Source organism: Diabrotica virgifera, chromosome 7 (assembly GCF_917563875.1).
Source record: "Diabrotica virgifera virgifera chromosome 7, PGI_DIABVI_V3a".
NCBI classification, from domain to species: Eukaryota; Metazoa; Arthropoda; class Insecta; order Coleoptera; family Chrysomelidae; genus Diabrotica; species Diabrotica virgifera.
Window position 1 is genome coordinate 24383611 of NC_065449.1, and position 12894 is coordinate 24396504.

The 12894-nt window shown below is 34.8% G+C and overlaps 1 protein-coding gene across 1 annotated transcript in view; it reads left to right on the forward strand.

Moving 5' to 3' along the window:
* The window catches only part of LOC114324796 (serine protease gd), an 83304-nt gene that overhangs the window by 11331 nt on the left and 59079 nt on the right, over positions 1 to 12894 (forward strand). The gene's annotated exons all lie outside the window — the stretch shown is intronic.

Sequence of the window (12894 nt, forward strand, 5' to 3'; positions counted from 1 at the left end):
AATAAAGTACTTTAAGTCTATATATTTTTTGTTTTTATGGCTATATGCAAAACTAAAAAGACAACTACTACGTGCTATTAGTACTATCGGTTTACTTTACAGCATTCTCCGACGCCTTCCAACTTCTAACCGCCATTTTTCTCTCTTTAACCATAGTCCTGGAGGGATTTCTCTTTCTTCTAGTTCTTTTTCAATTCCCTCCTACCAGCTTCTTCTTGACCTTCCTCTTTTCCTTTTTCCGTTTGGTGTCCATGTCAAAATCTATTTAGGAATCTTGTCATCTGGCATTCTCTGTACATGGCCGTACCATATTAGTTGTTTCTTTTTATGTCATCAATTATTGTATGCGTGACTTCCATCATTTCTCGTATTCTCTCATTTGGTATCCGCTCTCTTCTGTTCCAAAAAGAAGTCCATTTCTGTTCCTAGCAATATTTTCTCTGTTCTGTGTTTCATTGGCCAAATTTTACTGCCATATATGTTTACCTGAATGCCCTTGTATTCTCAATATTTCTATACGGAGCAGAGACTTGGACTCTTCGCACATGCGAGCGCCAAAAAATTGATGCCTTTGAGATGTGGTGCTGGAGAAGAATGCTGCGCATACCTTGGACAGCTCATAGGACAAACGTTTCCATTCTAAACCAACTCAATATTAAAAAAAGGCTGTCCACAATTTGTCTGCAACGAATTCTGCAATTCTTTGGTCACGTGGTTCGCAGAGGTGACGACAGTTTGGAGAGATTAATTGTTTCTGGAAACGTTCCGGGGAGAACATCAAGAGGACGATCACCAACTAGATGGTCTGACCAAATAAAGCATTCAGCTGGAAACTCATTCTGCGAAGCTCTTAGAGCAGCTGAAGATAGAGACCAATGGAGAAACATTGTTAGGAATATTGAAAGAAATCACGATCCGCAGTAATGGGGAAACAACAGGAGAGAGAGAGATGATTACACTTTTAAATGGTATTGTATATGAGCTACTTGTTCGTTATAGATATTACTTGGACCCACATAATGCCGTTCATCTTGGATATGTCTTTTCCACCGGCAGTGGCGGCTCGTAGTAATTTAAGGAGGGTGTTCAATGAAAGAATGTAATTATACAAACGGTGAATAAGCGCCACAGGCGAAAAATTTTTGGGGCCTCGCCAAAAGATGTTCTGTAAAATGAAACCTATCTTTGACCCGATTAGTCAGGATGTCACACACTTTTTTTGTTTTGTGCAGATACCTACTGAATGATGGCGCTTCTTCGGTGGTGAAGGTGGACGCAGAAGTTACGAATATTGAAGTGGCTTTGTCAAAACTGTTTAAAAATCCGTTTATTTTAACGGCATCCCAAGACCGAGATTGAAATTATAGTTCTATTAAACTTATACAGAAGTAAAAACTTCAAATTGTATTCTGGTATAAAATCGTTTATTTAAAAACTATCTAAAAGTCATACACATGGATTGCAAAACGTTTTCGTTCTAATCAGAACATCTTCAGTGCATTCCGCAAAGTAGTTGTAACTAACACACCAATGAAGGTGGTAACTTCATAATATATGGCTTACATTATAAATTTTAATAAAATATTGTGACTACTAGTCGATGTTAAAAGATTAAATTAATTATGTATGTGCCTAAAGAGCAACATGCTTCCTTGCTCGAAAAAACTAGATACTTGGCATTTCGATTAGCACAGACCAAATGCATGACGTCACCAATAATTGAAATGGCAAGTACCTAGTTTTTTCGAGCAAGGAAGCATGTTGCTCTTTAGGCACATACATAATTTAATCTTTTAACATCGACTAGTAATCACAATATTTTATTAAAATTTATAATGTAAGCCATATATTATGAAGTTACCACCTTCATTGGTGTGCTAGTAACAACTACTTTGCGGAATGCACTGAAGATGTTCTGATTAGAACGAAAACGTTTTGCAATCCATGTGGATGACTTTTAGATAGTTTTTAAATAAACGATTTTTTACCAGAATACAATTTGAAGTTTTTACTTCTGTATAAGTTTTTTAAACTATGGTATACAGCCAACTATTGGGATTTTCTCATTGATTTTATAGTTTTATTCTTTGAAAACACTAAACATGGAAAACAAAATAAAGAATGTAGTTTATCACACCCGGATAATCACGAAGTTTTTCTATATTGTTCAACTTTAACACAATGTTTAAACTTTTTGTTTCTTATTGCACATTCTTGTACCAAGTTTATCTCCGGCCAAGTTAGTCCATTCTTTTTATAAGGAGTCGATTTTCAAAACTATTTGCATTTTCTTTTATAAACTTCACTGAATAAGGCTCCATCCTAAAAAAAACTACCTACCAATATTGTATTTAATAAATTCCCACAATAGAAAATGCCAAACTGTGAATCGAAACCCTCCGCCCCGGTCTCTGTGTGCAGTGCACAAACCCACAATGTTTTAAGATAGGAGAATCGCTGGTTCACGGATTTAAAAGCTCTCGTTCTTCTATAGGGTTACTGTATAGTGGCTGGGTTCAATTTGAATTCTGCACCTTCCACGTGCATCTAGCGTAGCGGTGTTGTGCAAATAAATTATGTGATTAATAAATAGAGTTATATTTTAATGATACCATGATATTTATGAGATTTAAGAAAAAATATTTTAATGATATTTATGAGATTTTTAAAAATATGTATTTTAATGAAATTTGATTGGGTGTTCACTGCACAAGTGAACCAATGGAGAAACCGCCGCTGTCCACCGGTATATTTCCGTCTTTTATAGCAGCTTCGATTATTCCATATTGAGTTATCTTCATGCCTAGGTCCTTGTATTCATCACAGTGTTTAATTCCTACCCCATCGTATAATGTAATAGATTACTTTGTCCCTCCAATGCACATGGCTTCAGTTTTTATAACCCGGCATTGGTCATGAGATTTTCTCTCGCCGTTCCAGAATATTGCTCGCAACTTTCTCCCTGGTAGATTACACATGTTGTAGTTCCTTCTAGTCTCCTAATTATCCTTCCTCTACAATCGAATAGACTCGTCTATTTAGATAGTGGTTCAGCTGACTTAGTATGGCCCGATTGTTTCAATCAGTGCGCTTCACCTGAGATATTTTCTCATCGAGCGACCACCGTGTACCCACAATATTATTTAGCATTATTTTATAGCATTATTCTATATTGTAGCATTATTTTATTTTGTATTTGCAGTATGAATCGTGCAAAGATAATTTTAGAACTTGCCGTGTTGCAGGACATTATTGCATTATTACATATTGTTATTACCAAATGTATCAAAATAAGTTGTTTAATATCTGTATGAAAGACTGTCTTGGGAAAATCGTTGTTTGGTGATTTGTATATGTTTGTATGAGTTTAATTATTCCTTCTTATCTTTATCTATTTATAATGTAAAGGATATTGAACTAACTAGTGTCTGGTTTTTAACCTTTGAAACTACCTTTCATATATTTTTTTGTAGATTTTAGATAAAGGGGACTTTAATCTTGTAGACCTTTCCAAAACTAACAATACCTGAAAATTACATGCTACCCTGAGTTATAATTTGAAAATAATTTCTTATGTTTTGATTATTCGCTTAATTTGCTTTCATAATATGTTTTAAAAACTTTTTGTACAGCATTTTGACTATTTAAAATTTAAACTCTAAACAAAACGCCAATATAAGAATAAAAGATGCTTTGTCTGAATATGCTGAAATACAGAAATGGGGTGCGTCAAGGTTACGTTCTTTCTCCTATTTTATTTAACGTCATTTCTGAAATTATATTTTTATAATTATAATTTTAGAGGTACAATTTTAAAACAATGGTTATAAGGGAAACCTTGTTATCCAGAAAAACCTGGATGACAAATGACATTTTGGCACCATTTTGGATGACAAATAATCTACAATAAAGTAGTAAACAAATGTTTACAGAAAAGTCAAAAATTAGACCTAACTTGAAATTATGCACATCTTCGTTTAAACAGTAAATTCTAAGGAAGTAAATCCCCTTTTTAATATTTTTCAGACATAGTAAATTATTCCATCTTCTTTACGTAAGATCGTAAGATCTCGAAGAATTTCAAACGATTTGTTTTGACATTTCTAATTTTTCTAAATATAAAACATATTAAAAAACATCTCGAAGAATATTAATTTCTTTATGTGTATATGACTCATATATATTTTGAATTTTGAATATTTTAACCAAGAATAATATTCTTGGACATTAGTACTAAACGTGATAGATGTGAAATGTGAATCACAATATATTGTTATTGGTATTTAAATTAAAACCAAATATTGTGATATATTATGAATATGGTAGAATATTATATTCAAAAATAGTTTAATAGTAGTAGAGTGATCATCAAAGATTTGAACTCTAAAAATCATACCAACAAGCTGAATTCCTATATACCTATATACACTAAGCATCAAAATTAACGCACCACCTTAAAAATGGAACATTTTTGATGTCTCGTATTTCCTAAACGTGATGTCCGATTTTAGTGATTTTTTGAATATGTTATGGATTTATTCTTCAAAAATCTCGATGTGATAATATTGTTGCTAAACTTATAAGTGTCATTGTATACCGCGTGTAACAATGATAGTATGTTTTTTCCGCAAAGTTTGGAACACCCTGTGGAATATTCTAGCGTATTTATAATATTGAAATTAAAACTCCACTGTAGCCTTAGGCTTTTTTAACATTTTGCTGTTTGACTCATTCGCTTATGTTGTATATAAAATTATATAATAGTGAATATAAAATTCTTAGTTGTATGTCAAATAATGCGCAATATGTATATACCTCTTAAAATCTACCAAATTTCATTTGCATATCTCAACCGGTTTTAGAGCAATAAATAAATCGTCAGTTTGTAAGAAAAAATTCAACATCCCGTATCTCGAAAACGAAGCATTTGCGGACATATATTTATAAAGCAAACGGCCATTATTTTTTTATGCTGAATTACCCCTTAAAGTTTGTCACACTGATTTAGAAACCTAGATGTTAAAGTACCTAACTTTTTTATTATCCAACATAAGCGAGTAAATCAAAAAGCAAAATGTTAAGAAAACCTAAGGCTACAGTGGAGTTTTAATTTCAATATTTTATATGCGCTAGAATATTACACAGGGTGTTCCAAACATTGAGGAAAAAACACACTATCATTGTTACACCCGGTATACAATGACACCTATCTGTTTAGCAACAATGTTATTACATCCTTATTATTGAAGAATAAAGCTATAACGTATTAAAAAAATCACTAAAATCGGACCACAAGTTTAGGAAATACGAGACATCAAAAATGTCCCATTTTTAAGATGGTGCGTTAATTTTGATGCTAAGTGTACCCTACTCTACTAATAAAATAAATAGAAGAAGAATATTATAAATAACCTATCTTTATTGAAAATCAGGAACTTTAACATTTTTTGAAAACCCAGCCACAGGTAAATTTGTTATTTCTAAAGGGGCACACCCTTTCCCGGTATTTTTGATTATTTTACGTTCAATCCTAAGCCAGGGTGACAATCAATCCAACATTTTTTAATGGGAATGAGGGTCAAATAAGATCTTTATCACCTTGTTGATCATTTTCAGTAATATTAGTCAAGTCAAATATATCTTCCAGTGATTGTAAAACATTTCTCTAGTCAAATTGCCAGGTAAAAGCAATAGTCTCATCAATTGATCACCAAAAACACCAGCCCGTAGATTTAGTTGTTACGGTTGCTGTGTATATACATATTTTTGATTTTTTACAGTTTTTTCAAAAAATACTTTGTTTTTTAGTTTTTCAAAAATGTAGTTTCAAATAATGCCTCTATTTCGTTTCGTCCGTCTACCCCGTATAATCAGTGGCGTACTGATAGATCAGCTGGCCCTGGTTCCAGTTGGGATGCGGGCCCGCTCGCCCAATAAAACACACATTGTATATCAAAGTTTTTAATAAACATTAAAATTTAATGTTCATTAAAAAATAAAAAGTAATTTCTGAAGCGGTAACGATTAATTTAATTTTTGATGCTAATTGGAAGTGATTTTCACAATTTTTTTTTACCAACAAAAAAATGAACCAACATTCTTTTGATCGTAAGTTACTTACTTTTGATGTTAGAGACTTTTTTAAAAAACAAAAATAAAGCCTTTTTCAAATACTTTAAAAAATTCGAGTTTTCCCCGAAAAATGCTTGATTTTTGGTTATTTCACGTTGAAATATTCGATTTGGAATTTGACTAGTAAGAACTCACTTTTCATTAGCTACAACTGTGCTTCAACTGGGTCTACAGACCTTATACATACACCATTTTTTTTTTCATTTTTTATAACCTATATTTTTGCTAATAATATTTTTCTACAACCGTGTTAAAAATGCAATTTTTAGCACTCCATACGAGCGTTAAAATTTAATTTAAACTGTATTATTGCATTATTTGTAACACGTTTATAGAAAAAAAACTATTAAAATTTGTTAGAATATACAACAATAAAAGTAAGATGTTATTCTATATTTGTTATGATTTACGTATTGACAGTATAGGAAGTTTTGATGTAATGTCAAGAAAAATTTAAAAATGGAATGTCAGTTAAGTCCAAGTAAAAGTTTTTGTAGATATTGTCCTGTAATTGAGAATGAACAAATTATAATTGTTGATATATAAGACGTTTGTAGAAAAAATATTGTATGATATACGTGTTAAAAAGTACATTTTTAAAGCACTCATGTGAATTGCAGAATTCGCTTCGCTCATTCTGCCAACTTTCACATGCGTGCCTTAAACGTGTACTTTTAACACTTATATCATAAATAACTATTTTTTGATAAAATACTTACTTTTTGAGTGATTTGCGAAAAACCGCCTGCAACGTGGTTTTTTGTTGAAAAATAAACATTTTCACTCGCAAATAACTCGAAAAGTATTGACTTAGTGAAAAAATGGTATAGAAAAAAAGTTGCTTATTTCATCCAATTCCGGACTTATCCAGTCCCTGTGTTTCTTAATAAATATTGTTTTTTAAATTTTTTGATTTTGATATTGGTAGGTATTCTTCGTTTTTATTTATAGATACCTAGACAAAAATTAAAATTTATTAAGCAGTTAGATTTCCTAGTGTGTACTATGTAGGTACTTGTGTGGTTCAAAATGTCCATATCAAGTTAGAAACAAAAGAAGCAAAAAGGGCGCTAGAGCGGGCCCCTGTGGGGCCCGGGCCATGGTTCCACGGAACCCGCGGAACCATGCTCAGTACGCCACTGTGTATAATGTAAAACCCACAAAGAAATAACATTAATACAATAAAACTGCTTGTGACCGGTCTTTTTTAGATTTCAACTGTTGTGCAAGTCGTAAATCCATAAATAAAATTGCTGTAACCATAAATAAATTTTTATTTTAGAAAGTTTTGGTATTTTTAAAAAACTAAAATTTAAAAAAAAACACTGAATTCTTTTTTAAGAAATACCTCAATAAAACCTGAAACACTGGTTTAAATAACTAAAGTTTCTGATAACAGAATTTATATTCTTCTGTTCTTCTGCTTCTTCTTCCTATAGCGCAAAAACAGACACTTTGCAGTGCTACTCTGTGGATCCACAAAGTGGCTTAAACAATGATTTTGTAATGGACGCCATAATAGTGGAGAGGATCCACTGTCACCAGTGCTACAAAATCGCCTATTTAAGCCACTGTGTGGATCCACAGAATAGCGCTGCAGATTGGTTCATCTGTTTTTGCTCTTTTTTTTATTTTTTTTTCGTCTTTAAAGAGGGGGATATGGAATCTTCAAAAGACACCTCAGTCCAGAACGCCGCCTGACTGACCTTAGTGCAGGATTCATTATTCGTAGTACCAGCGATAGTTCCCGAGGTGCTTTAAAACGCTCTCTCGTCGCCGAGGCTACGCCGAATGCCTACCTGCTAAACCAGACCCTCCTCTGTCATCCAGCGCTCCGAAAACGGAATGGCCGCTGCAAGGTCGACATCGCTTCCGAAGCAATTTATCTTCATTTATCCACAGACTGTAAGCAAGGAAGCCCTTCATTTTCCCCGTTCCCCCTTTTTTTGGTCCCAAAATTGGGCTTTTTTTTTAATTGGAGCTTCTTTCCCACAGTCTGTCTCATACAATATATCTCACTTATTCGCCTATCGTCAAAACTTATTCCCTCTGCCTTCTACTCGCCATATATTTCCCTCTCACCCCTATCGTTGGGACAGCAGTTTTTCCTCCTCTTCTTTCTTCTTAATCACTACACGGATATAGTTGTGTATGCTAGTCCAACCAGTTTTATTTTCAATCATTCTCTCAATAATTTCTCGCACTGTCAAAAAATTCACACCTGTCTCTCTTTCCATTCTATTTCTTTCTGCTATCCATCTGTTGCACTCTAGCATGGTATGTGTAAGAGTGTCCGGGTGTCTGTAGTATAGACATTCGTCAGTGTCAGCCTTTCCAAACCTAGAGAGGTAGGCTCTAAAACACCCGTGTCCTGTGAGCACCTGCGTCAGGAAATAGTCCAGTCGCCTATGACCACAGTCCATCCAATCTTTTAAGTTAGGAAGCAACATCTTTGTCCACTGTGCCACATGCTCCATGTTGTTCCATTCTTGCTGCCATCTTTTAATTGACCTTTCTCTTTCCTGTCTTCTCTCGGCCATAGTAAGCTCAAGGTCTCTTCTCTCATACAGTTCTTTTCTTTCTACTACCAACACATGCAGCGGAACACATCCAGTGATGGCCCACAAGGCTGCGGCAGACACAGTCCTGTAGGCGCATGCCACTCGCAGCAGACTTGTTCTGTCCACTCGTGTAATGAGCCCCCTGTAGGCCCGTATCCCCACCGCCTCACTCCAGACTGGGGCTGCATAGAGGACGATCGACTGCACAACACCGTGCAAGGCCCTCCTCCTTTCGGATTTGGGTCCTCCAATGTTGGGCATCACCCTCCCCAACGCAGCCGCACTGTTTGCAGCCTTCCGGGTCACCACCTGCACGTGCTCCCCCCATTTTCCATTCTGGTGCAACGTCACTCCTAGGTACTTTACGTGTTTCTTGGGTGTTAGACACGCTCCTGCACATTGTAGCTCCACACTTTGCCTGTTCCTTTTCCCCTTCAGAATGATGGCCTCGGTCTTCTCTGCCGCGAGTTTCAGTCCATGCTGTGTCATCCATTTCTTCACGACGTCGCCTGCTTTCCGTACCCGGTATTTAAGATCTGGCTCGTCCCGTGCCACTACCAGCACAGCGAGATCGCCTGCAAATGCGAAGGGAGATGTACCCTCTCCATATTCACAGTTCAGAATCCCGTCATATGCTAGATTCCATAGCGTCGGGCCCAAGACAGATCCCTGGGGAACACCTGCCGTCACATCCACGATCGTGCCTTTCTCCACCATAATTCTTCTTTTAGACAGATACTCCGCTACCACGTTCATCAGGTATCCAGGACACTCTCTCTCCTCCATTGCCTTCATTACCTCGTTCCACTGCAGCATATTGAATGCATTCCTAACATCGAACAACAACAGGGCCGCCCAACGGTGTTCATCCCCTCTATTGCGCAATGCGTCGAATACACTCACGATTGCATCAATCGTGCTTCTCCCTTTACAGAAACCAAACTGCCTCGGGGACAAGCCTCCCGACCTCTCAATCATGCCATCTCTTTTTGCTCTAATATAAGCAATTTTTCTTGTTCATTGGCGGGTTGTTGCCTCTATGAATGATTGTCACTCCATCTCTTTCGCTATCGGCCAATACTTCTACTCCTTGGTGATTTGTCCGTTGCTATCTTAACGACATTTGCATCCACCTTTTTACTTGTATGCTTGTTCCATTCTTTTTTATTTTTAGTATCCATTCGTTTATACCCTGTACCAGTACATTTTGTCCTGATATCATCAGTCCTTATTCTGCCTATCAATGTGTTTCCTGCGGTTCTTCTTATTTCTGCTGTTTCCAGCATTATGTGTGTTTTGTCTATGCCGGGTGTTGTTTCTGATGCATACGTCATTATCTGCTTTATACTGGCCTTATAAATTCGTATTATACGCCAGTCAATGGGAGTAAGAATAGGATATTACCTCCGAATTCTATTCTACTGCATAGATTTTAATGACATTATGGGAATAGCCTCTACTTATCTTCTAATTCAAAGTCTACCATATGCCGATGTGTGCTTTTATCTTGGGGGTGGTTCCCACTCCTTCTCGTAAGTGGAAAATTTTTCGGTTAAAATAACCACGGAAGTGGCTATATAACCTAATTCTAAGCAAAAACTGTTCTATATATTTTTTGAAAACTCGATACTTTTTGAGTTATTCGTGGTTGAAAATTTTCCATTTTCGTTAAACAATGACACCTTTTCGAACTATTTTTTGCGAATACCTTAAAAACTATGCATCTCACTAAAAAATCTATATAAAACATTTTTGTAGCTTATAAGAAAACAAAGAGATTCGTTTCGTCGTAAGTCTTCTAGTTATAATACAAAAAGAGATATGGTAGGTGAGAAGAGTTTGTTTTTTTTGTGCATGCGCAAATCGGTGTATTCAACTTGAAATAACAGAGAAACGGTCGATTGTAGGTGTATAATGCTAGCAATACCTTTTGTAGTGCTTAAAAAGTCCTTTAAAATTGATAATATTAAATGTCGATTACGTTCAAACTAAGCGAGATATGCTTCAAAATAATTGATGACTAATGTATTTTAAGAAAAAATGAGAAGTATATTTAACCCCTCATCCACCAGAATTTTAATGCATCGTTTTCCTTCTACTATGCCTTTTATTATAGTGTTATTTATATGTTCAAAATGTTGGACGGGTTTAAGATGAATGGTTTTTGAAAAAAAAATTAAGATCAAATTATAAAGCGATTTTTAAATTTTCTTAAAAAGCTGCCTTTTTCTCCCTGTAACTTGAAAACAATAAGAGATACAGTAATGATGAAATATAAAAAAAAATTTTATCTAAAAAAACCCTATTTATCATTTTCGAGCTACATGGACAAAAAGGAAGATTTTTAAGAAAATTTAAAACTGCGCTCTATAATTTTACCTTATTTTTTTCAAAAACCATTCATTTTAAACCAGTACAACTTTTTTAACATAGAAATAACACTATAATAAAGAGTATTGTAAAAGGAAAACGATGTATTTAAATTCTGATGGATTAGGGGTTAAAATATACTTCCCATTTTTTCTTAAAATACATTAGTCATCAATATTTTGCAGCATATCTCGCTTAGGTTGAATGTAATTGACATTTAATATTGCTCATTTTAAAGTTCTTTTCAAGTGCAGTGAAACCCCGATAAGTCGGCCCCTGATAACCCGGAAGTCCTGCTAACCCGGACCGATTTTCATCAGACAAACATTTCAAAAATAAAAATGTATGTAATTTAATATTTGAGAGATAATGTGTATTTGTGTAATTTGAACTTCTTATACGATAGTAAAAATGCCTCATGGCACACGGTGGCAGAGTAGAGTGACATTCATTGTCTCCGTTTATCGGAAACAACAGGCACCTGTTGTAGCATTCCTTTATTTATTTCAAACTGTCTTAGCATTGTTTAAAAAAGACTAACAGATTATTTAAAAAATTCTTTTTTAAACAATGGTCTTAGTTTTCACTGTTCTTAAATAACATAACATCGTTCCGATTTTGACTGTATTGTGTGTAGTATAGTCTTGTATTGTTCGTTTCCGTTTGCTTAGGTTTGTGTTTGCGTGTTTTTAGTAATTCAGATGTGTAGGTACTGTGCATATATATATTTCATGTTATTTCAATTATAACGGAGTTTATCTACAAGTATACCGTGTTTTATTAATTTTTACTATATTCTCCGGCTAACCCGGAATTTGGATTACCCAGATCGGCCGCGGTCCCTATTAATCGGAGTTATCGAGGTTCCACTGTGCTCTAAAAGGTATTGGTAGTATTATACACCTTATATCGACCGTTTCTCTATTATTTCAAGTTGAATACACCGATTTGAGCTTTCACCAAAAAACAACCTCTTCTCACCCACCATATCTCTTTTTGTATTACAACTAGAAGATTTGTGAAGGAACGATTCTCTTTGTTTTTTTTTTATAAGCGACAAAAATATTTGAAATAGTTTTTTTGTTAGAAGCATAGTTTTTAAGGGATTCGCAGAAAACCATCCGAAAAAGTGTCATTTTTCAATGAAAATGGCCAATTTTCAACCACGAATAACTCGAAAAGTATTAAGTTTTCAAAAGATAAATTATAAAACAGTTTTTGCTTAGAATAAGGTTCACTAGCCACTTCCGTGGTTATTTTAACCAAAAAATTTTCCACCCCCGAGAGGGGGTGGAAAATCCTCATTGACTGCCCTATTATTCTTTTGGGTATTTTTATTTCTTTGTTTGTTGTTTCTAGCGTTATCTGTCCTTAGATTGCCTTGACGTCTAGTTTAATCTATTATGCGAACTATTCTTTCTGTGACATATTTACAGTCTTCTATTAGATTTGGAAATATCTGGTGTACTAATAGCGGGACTCCTTCTTTGGCTCTGGTTTCTTTCGCAACACCATTGTGGAACGTTTGATTATCTAACATAATTTTTAAAGCGCACCGATATCAATATTTTTCGGAAGTTCTTATTTCGTTATTTCTTGTTTATTTTTGATTCTACGTTTCACATACCGATTCGAAGAACATTTTTCGTTTTTAATTTTCTCGCATTTGTCGTCATCGTTGAATCCGTTTTTACAAGTCATAACTATATGATACAAGTCATAACTATATATAGTCATAACATATCTATATGATCAAAGTATTTATAGTCCATCAGTAGGGTTCTAACCTTGCTGAAGATTCCCTCTGCGTTTTTTCGGGCTTGGGACCAGT